Source organism: Bombina bombina, chromosome 5 (assembly GCF_027579735.1).
Source record: "Bombina bombina isolate aBomBom1 chromosome 5, aBomBom1.pri, whole genome shotgun sequence".
Taxonomy (NCBI): Eukaryota; Metazoa; Chordata; class Amphibia; order Anura; family Bombinatoridae; genus Bombina; species Bombina bombina.
Window position 1 is genome coordinate 602,564,586 of NC_069503.1, and position 8,556 is coordinate 602,573,141.

Below are 8,556 nucleotides of genomic sequence, written 5' to 3' on the forward strand. Positions count from 1 at the left end.
TTAACCCCTAATCCGCCTCACTCCCGCCTCAATAACCCTATAATAAATAGTATTAACCCCTAATCTGCCCTCCCTAACATCACTTACACCTAACTTCAAGTATTAACCCCTAATCTGCCGACCGGACCTCACCGCTACTCTAATAAATTTATTAACCCCTAAAGCTAAGTCTAACCCTAACACCCCCCTAAGTTAAATATAATTTAAATCTAACAAAATAAATTAACTCTTATTAAATAAATTATTCCTATTTAAAGCTAAATACTTACCTGTAAAATAAATCCTAATATAGCTACAATATAAATTATAATTATATTGTAGCTATTTTAGGATTAATATTTATTTTACAGGCAACTTTGTATTTATTTTAACTAGGTATAATAGCTATTAAATAGTTATTTACTATTTAATAGCTACCTAGTTAAAATAATTACAAAATTACCTGTAAAATAAATCCTAACCTAAGTTACAATTAAACCTAACACTACACTATCAATAAATTAATTAAATACAATACCTACAAATAAATACAATTAAATAACCTAACTAAAGTACAAAAAATAAAAAAGAACTAAGTTACAAAAAATAAAAAAATATTTACAAACATTAGAAAAATATTACAACAATTTTAAACTAATTACACCTACTCTAAGCCCCCTAATAAAATAACAAAGCCCCCCAAAATAAAAAAATGCCCTACCCTATTCTAAAATTAAAATAGAAAAGCTCTTTTACCTTACCAGCCCTTAAAAGGGCCTTTTGCGGGGCATGCCCCAAAGAATTCAGCTTTTTTGCCTGGAAAAAAAAACATACAATACCCCCCCACCAACATTACAACCCACCACCCACATACCCCTAATCTAACCCAAACCCCCCTTAAATAAACCTAACACTAAGCCCCTGAAGATCTTCCTACCTTGTCTTCACCACGCCGGGTTCACCGAGCCGTCCACCGAAGTCTTGATCCAAGCCTCCGAAATCTTGATCCAAGCCCAAGCGGGGGCTGAAGAGTGACGTCCATCCTCCGGCTAAAATCTTGATCCAAGCGGCGGCTGAAGAATTCCATCATCGGGCAGAAGAGGAGATCTGGACCGGCAAACATCTTCATCCAAGCCGCATCTTCTATTTTCTTCCATCCGATGACGAGCGGCTCCATCTTCAAGACCTCCAGCGCGGATCCATCCTCTTCTTCCGATGTCCTAAAACAGAATGAAGGTTCCTTTAAGGGACGTCATCCAAGATGGCGTCCCTCAAATTCCGATTGGCTGATAGGATTCTATCAGCCAATCGGAATTAATGTAGGAAAATTCTGATTGGCTGATGGAATCAGCCAATCAGATTCAAGTTCAAGACGTCGGAAGAAGAGGATGGATCCACACTGGAAGTCTTGAAGATGGAGCCGCTCGTCATCGGATGGAAGAACATAGAAGATGCGGCTTGGATGAAGATGTTTGCCGGTCCGGATCTCCTCTTCTGCCCGATGATGGAATTTTGCAGCCGCTGCTTGGATCAAGATTTCAGCCAGAGGATGGACGTCACTCTTCAGCCCCCGCTTGGGCTTGGATCAAGACTTCGGAGGCTTGGATCAAGACTTCGGTGGACGGCTCGGTGAACCTGGCGTGGTGAAGACAAGGTAGGAAGATCTTCAGGGGCTTAGTGTTAGGTTTATTTAAGGGGGGTTTGGGTTAGATTAGGGGTATGTGGGTGGTGGGTTGTAATGTTGGTGGGGGGTATTGTATGGTTTTTTTTCCAGGCAAAAGAGCTGAATTCTTTGGGGCATGCCCCGCAAAAGGACCTTTTAAGGGCTGGTAAGGTAAAAGAGCTTTTCTATTTTAATTTTAGAATAGGGTAGGGCATTTTTTTATTTTGGGGGGCTTTGTTATTTTATTATGGGGCTTAGAGTAGGTGTAATTAGTTTAAAATTGTTGTAATATTTTTCTAATGTTTGTAAATATTTTATTATTTTTTGTAACTTAGTTCTTTTTTATTTTTTGTACTTTAGTTAGTTTATTTAATTGTATTTATTTGTAGGTATTGTATTTAATTAATTTATTGATAGTGTAGTGTTAGGTTTAATTGTAGATAATTGTAGGTATTTTATTTAATTAATTTATTGATAGTGTAGTGTAAGGTTTAATTGTAACTTAGGTTAGGATTTATTTTACAGGTAATTTTGTAATTATTTTAACTAGGTAGCTATTAAATAGTAAATAACAATTTAATAGCTATTGTACCTGGTTAAAATAAATACAAAGTTGCCTGTAAAATAAATATTAATCCTAAAATAGCTACAATATAATTATAATTTATATTGTAGCTATATTAGGATTTATTTTACAGGTAAGTATTTAGCTTTAAATAGGAATAATTTATTTAATAAGAGTTAATTTGTTTCGTTAGATTTAAATTATATTTAACTTAGGGGGGTGTTAGTGTTAGGGTTAGACTTAGCTTTAGGGGTTAATAAATTTATTAGAGTAGCGGTGAGGTCCGGTCGGCAGATTAGGGGTTAATACTTGAAGTTAGGTGTCGGTGATGTTAGGGAGGGCAGATTAGGGGTTAATACTATTTATTATAGGGTTTTTGAGGCGGGAGTGAGGCGGATTAGGGGTTAATACATTTATTATAGTGGCGGTGAGGTCCGGTCGGCAGATTAGGGGTTAATAATTGTAGGTAGGTGGAGGCGATGTTGGGGGCGTCAGATTAGGGGTTAATAAATATAATATAGGGGTCGACGGTGTTAGGGGCAGCAGATTAGGGGTTCATAGGGATAATGTAGGTGGCGGAGGTGTGCAGTCGGCAGATTAGGGGTTAAAAAATTTAATAGAGTGGCGGTGATGTGGGGGGGGCCTCGGTTTAGGGGTACATAGGTATTTTATGGGTGTTAGTGTACTTTAGAGCACAGTAGTTAAGAGCTTTATGGCCGGCGTTAGCCCAGAAAGCTCTTAACTCCTGACTTTTTTCTGCGGCTGGAGTTTTGTCGGTAGATTTCTAACGCTCACTTCAGCCAAGACTCTAAATACCGCATTAGGAAGATCCCATTGAAAATATAGGATACGCAAATGGTGTAAGGGGATCTGCGGTATGGAAAAGTCGCGGCTGGAAAGTGAGCGTTAGACCCTTACCTACACGACTCTAAATACCAGCGGTAGCCCAAAACCAGCGTTAGGAGCCTCTAACGCTGGTTTTGACAGCTAACGCCAAACTCTAAATCTAGGCGTAAATCTAGGCAACAGTTTTTTGTTTATCCAGTTGTAATTACTCAGTGCAACTTATAACATCCAAGTGAAAGGTGTAATACCAACATGTTAGGCAAAAATAAAGACAATTAAAAAACATAATGATTGAGTTGGAAAAAGGATCACCCCCTTGTGTCAGTATTTTTTTGCTTTAATTACAGCCTTTAGTCTGTTGGGATATGTGTCTACTAACTGTGCACGTATAGACTGTGCAATATTTGCCCACTCTTCTTTGCAAAACTGATCCAGTTCTGTTACATTTGATGGTGACCTTTTCTAGACGGCAGTCTTCAAGTCATGCCACAGATATTCAATGGGGTTTAAATCTGGGTAATTTCAGTGTTTCTTTTCCCGTATGATACCTTGGTACAGGCTCCATTTAACAGTATCTCATACCAACATACTCTTTAAGACCATGGTTGGAAAATATTTTTTCAAAGAGTTCTCTTCATACCAGGATTATTTTACTAGGTGTGATTATAGACTCAGTCTTTGAGACATAAGTTTCTCTCAGCTTCATCTAATCTTCAGTTCTTTTCCCCTCTAATTCTTTGCATGGAGGTATTGGATCTAATTATAGCAGCATCAGATGATGTTCCATTTGCTCAGTTTCAGATTAGGCCTTTTTAGCCTCATCAATGATGCAGGGGTCATACTCTGCTTTCTCAGAAAATCTATCTCGTTTTTTGAACAAGAAAATTCTTTCTTTTTTTGGGGTGGATTAATCATCTTTTCTAGGGGCATTCTTCCTTGTCCAAATTGGACTAGGATCTTAACAAATGCAAGTTTTTCAGACAGGGATGCAGTCTGGCCTTTTTTGAAGAGAGACCTATCTATGTTTCATATCAGACATTGCCATAATGCTGGCTAATTTCAAACAAGGATGGTGATGAGAAGGTAATTTTCAATTTCGGCAGTTCAACTTTCAGGAGTGAGCATTTGGAAAGCGGACTTCTCTGTCACTAGTATCTTCATCTGGGAGAGTGTTTTTCTTCTTTTAAAAGTTCAATATCAGATTGTGACTCGAAGCAGTCTTCCAAAAAGTAGATCTGATGACTTATCGGTTCAACAGCAAGTTCCCCAGATATTTTGAGACATTCAGGTATTCCCAAGTGGAGTTGAAATAATAAGGTGATGTGAAACAGATGAGGCAGTTGTGTAATCATAGTATAAACGGAGCCTCCAAAAAAGGCCTAGTCCTTCAAGAGAAACCTTTTTGGAAGATTTGAAACACTGAGGCATGTGTCAGGTGGGAGGGTTTTTATAAGGCTCTTGGTGTTTGGGATTCTTTGCCGCCTCCTGGTGGCCAGGAGTAGAATTCCCAGGAGTAATGGCTCGTGGACCATGGAAGAAATCATTTAACAGCTCCTAAGAATTCTAAAGAGTCTCTTTTTTCCCCCATAATTTGGATGTTGTAAGAGCTCTCAAATACGTGGAAGCCAAAAAAAAGATTTTACACTTTTTAATCTTTTTGTTAATTTTCCTGTGTCTTGCAAAGGTAAGAATGCTACAGCTGTTATCCGTGCTCAAAGGTTTTATTCATAATCCTTATTTGGTCACAGAGAAAGCTCTAATTGTACTAGAGCAGTTGCTACTTCTTGGGCCTTTTGTGATGAGGCTTCTAATGTTCAGATTTGTAAAGCAGCTTCTTGGCCTTTACATACTTTTTTGAAGATGAATACGCTTCTTCTGAGGCTGCCTTTGGCAGGAAAGTTCTGCAGGCATAGTGTCTAACATACCTGGCTTCACTGTAATTCAACATATGTAGCCATCAAATAATTTGGTTCTAGTAATTATTGTTGTTGTTTTTTTTTATTAAACATCTTACAACAAAAGGTAGTCTGGTAACCCCTGTCTTAATAAAAATATGGAAGCAAGTTTTTCTCACAATTATGTAGCAAGATGTAAAAGGCCAAATATAAAATTTGTATTTAATTGATTTAATTGAGACACAAAAACTGTACTTTATTGTTTTTAACAGATTAGACAGGTATGTTTTATATTTTAAACAGTTTTAAAGGGACAATCAAGATGAAATTGTAATTTATATATACACACAGTGTGACCTAGTCACACAAGGGGGCGCTACAATATGCTATATGAAAGGCAAAATAGTGTCGGATTGACACGTCTGTAATAAGCAGTATAAAACAAACAGAAATAAATCTTATATACAAATTGGAATGAGTCTTAGAACACCATTGGCATATAAAACAAAGTATAATGTCCTTGGAGAGGTATAAGATGCTTTTCAAGTGGTGGCTGCCTCCTCCTCACTGGCAGGTCCAGGTGATACTATACAAAAAGGAAAAGAACAGAGGGGCGCCTCATGTGATGTATCGTCAGATGTAAACACATGGGTACTCACATACTCCAAGAACACACTGATGTGTTAGTAGGGACAGGCTGCAGATTATTACAGGTGTGACAGCTCACCCATTCAGTCACGCTCTCAATGATGTGGTGCTGGAGAATTACAGGTATGTTTTATGTTTTAGATAGAAACATTTTTGCAATGTACATGTATTGGCAAACATGCTTCTTGTGAAAGCTACAGCTGTTTCAAGAGTGCACTTAAAGGGACAGTCTACGCCAGAATTGTTGTTGCTTAAAAAGATAGATAATCCCTTTATTACCCATTCCCCTGTTTTGCATAACCAACACGGTTATATTAATACACTTTTTACCTCTGTGATTACCTTGTATCTAAGCCTTTGCAGACTGCCCCCTTATTTTAGTTCTTTTGACAGACATGCATTTAGCCAATCAGCACCCTCTCACTTGTAAATCCACGGGCGTGGTCACAATGTTATCTGTATGGCACACATGAACTTACACCCTCTAGCTGTGAAAAAACTGCCAAATGCATTGAAATAAGGGGCGGCCTTCAAGGTTTTAGAAATTAGCATATGAGCCTACTTAGGTTTAACTTTCAACAAAGAATACTAAGAGAACAAAGCAAATTTGATGATAAAAGTGAATTTGAAAGTTGTTTAAAATTGCATTCCCTATCTGAATCATGAAAAGTTTAATTTTGACTACACTGTCCTTCTAAGTAAGCTCTGTGCACCAGCTTTTTAAACACAGCACATGTAGAGCCTAAAGTGCTTATATCATCTGGTTATATATATTATCTGGTGAGCTCTGTAGCAGCCCAAAGGTTGCAGGTTTGATCCCCGGCGAGGTTCACTCAGCCTTTCATCCTTCTGAGGTCTATAAAAGGAGCAGCGCCTTGAGACCCTTACGGGTGATTAGCCACGTACCCAATACATACATACAATACTCAATAATTACTGACATGATACAAGCCCCACTGGATCTCTGACCAGCTGCAGTATTTAAAGGGGCATTGTAAACTAGATTTTTCTTTGAATTAATATTTTGGAAATGATATATAGCCCATTTGGGAGTTTTTGTAACAAAGTACAGTTTTGCTTATTATTATTTTTTTAATAACATTGTGCTGATTTTCAGACACATAACCAAGCCCCAAAGTATACGATGTAGACTCAAGTCTACAGATTCCTGATTGCTCCTGTTTGAGTAATGGATCTTTTCATATGTTGGTAGAGGGGAGGGTCTGCTCTTTCTGCTTTCCCAGCCTCTTTAACTGCGTGTCCCAGCCTACCCTATTTAGCAGTGCTAAACTGGGAGCTTCTACATAAGTTTTTAAAAGGTTTTATACTGGATTTTTAGATTAGTATCTATGCATATTCTTTTTTTTATAGTAGTGCCTATTACATGCAGATATATGAACATTGTTGTAAACTGTCCCTTTAAATGCTGATGCACTGAGGACATCTAGCTATGCTTCACATGCACGTGCAGAGAGAAAATGTGAACAGTAAAACAGCGATAACTGTTACTTGAAGCATTTTTGCCAGTACAAATATATTGCAAAATATGTTTCTACCCAAAGCTGTAATTAATCTATGTGAATTTCAATTTTGACAGGAACGTCTCTTTTAAGGTTTAACCGATTTTAACAATTGGTGCATTCTAAACTAACCAGCAAATGCTCAAACGTTTTCAAACAAATCACACAAAAATATAGAAATTTTGGTAAACACAAAATTGTACCTCAGACAGATGTTGGTCTCTCTTATCTGTTGTAGGTTAATGATAAAATAGATGACAGGCAGCAAGATTGGTAAAGTGACATTTGTAAAGATTAAAAGCTGGAAGAAAAGACATAGATAGTGGAATAACTGATATAGGTATAGCAGTCCTCGAATAAATATATATATATAGATACACATTCATGTGAGCAGCCCCTGTGTACTATCACTCAGTGAAGCTAAGTTACCGTGATCTGCAATTTTAATTCCTTGCCGTTTTCTTAATGTCTGTTTGTTATGCAGCCAGCATTCACTCAACATAATGGTTCCTACCTGCCAATGTGCTTTGAGGGATATTGTTAGCATTAAATTTGCCATTTACATTTTCATGTTTGACATAATTGAGGAATGGATGCTCTTATGAAAATTAAACTTGTGGTCCTTCTGGGCTACTGTAACCCTGTTAAAATGTAATGAGATTCTTGATGCATCTTCTTTTGTTATTATTAAATAGAATATCAGTATGACTAATTTCTCTGCCCTAAATGTACACTGGGAAGAAGGTTTATTGATAGGCTGGAGCTCAAATGGTCTTTTCAACTCAGCCTCTAATGGCCTAATAATGCATTATACTGGAATCTGAAATACTTTGACTTGTAGTGCTTATTGTCATTATTGGAAACACCTGGATGCATCATTCATCAAGGTTACATTGAACACAACCAACTTGTTTATTATTCTGTCACTAAACATCTCTATTTAGGTTGCTGCTGCACTCATTTGCTGGGCAACAGTAAGGCCCAGGCAGAGTTGGGTTTGAAAAATTCTTCTTATAAAACCCACAAATACAATAAATCTTTTGGTTAAAGATATTTTTTAAAGAAACAAAGTACATAATACATTTTGGGAGTTTTTTTTTAAATAACCAGTTGTAGAGGCCATGGTAATGTTAAATAGTGTTAATTGTCCTTATGAAGCAATCTATTAGTATTTTGGTGAAAAAATATCACTTCTGTAATTTTTTTTAGTTTGTTTAAATATTTAATAGAAGATGGAAATTAAGTGTAGAAAATATTTTTAAAATGCATATGGTTTATGGCATACATTTTAATTGCACAATTTTAAAGCATGTTGTGTTTGTTTTAAATATCTACTCTTACGTCATCAATTTGAAAATATATAATGAATCATAGAATCAATTTAAAATGTTGATTAAAGGGACAGTCAAGTCCATAAAAAATAATTCATGATTCAAATAG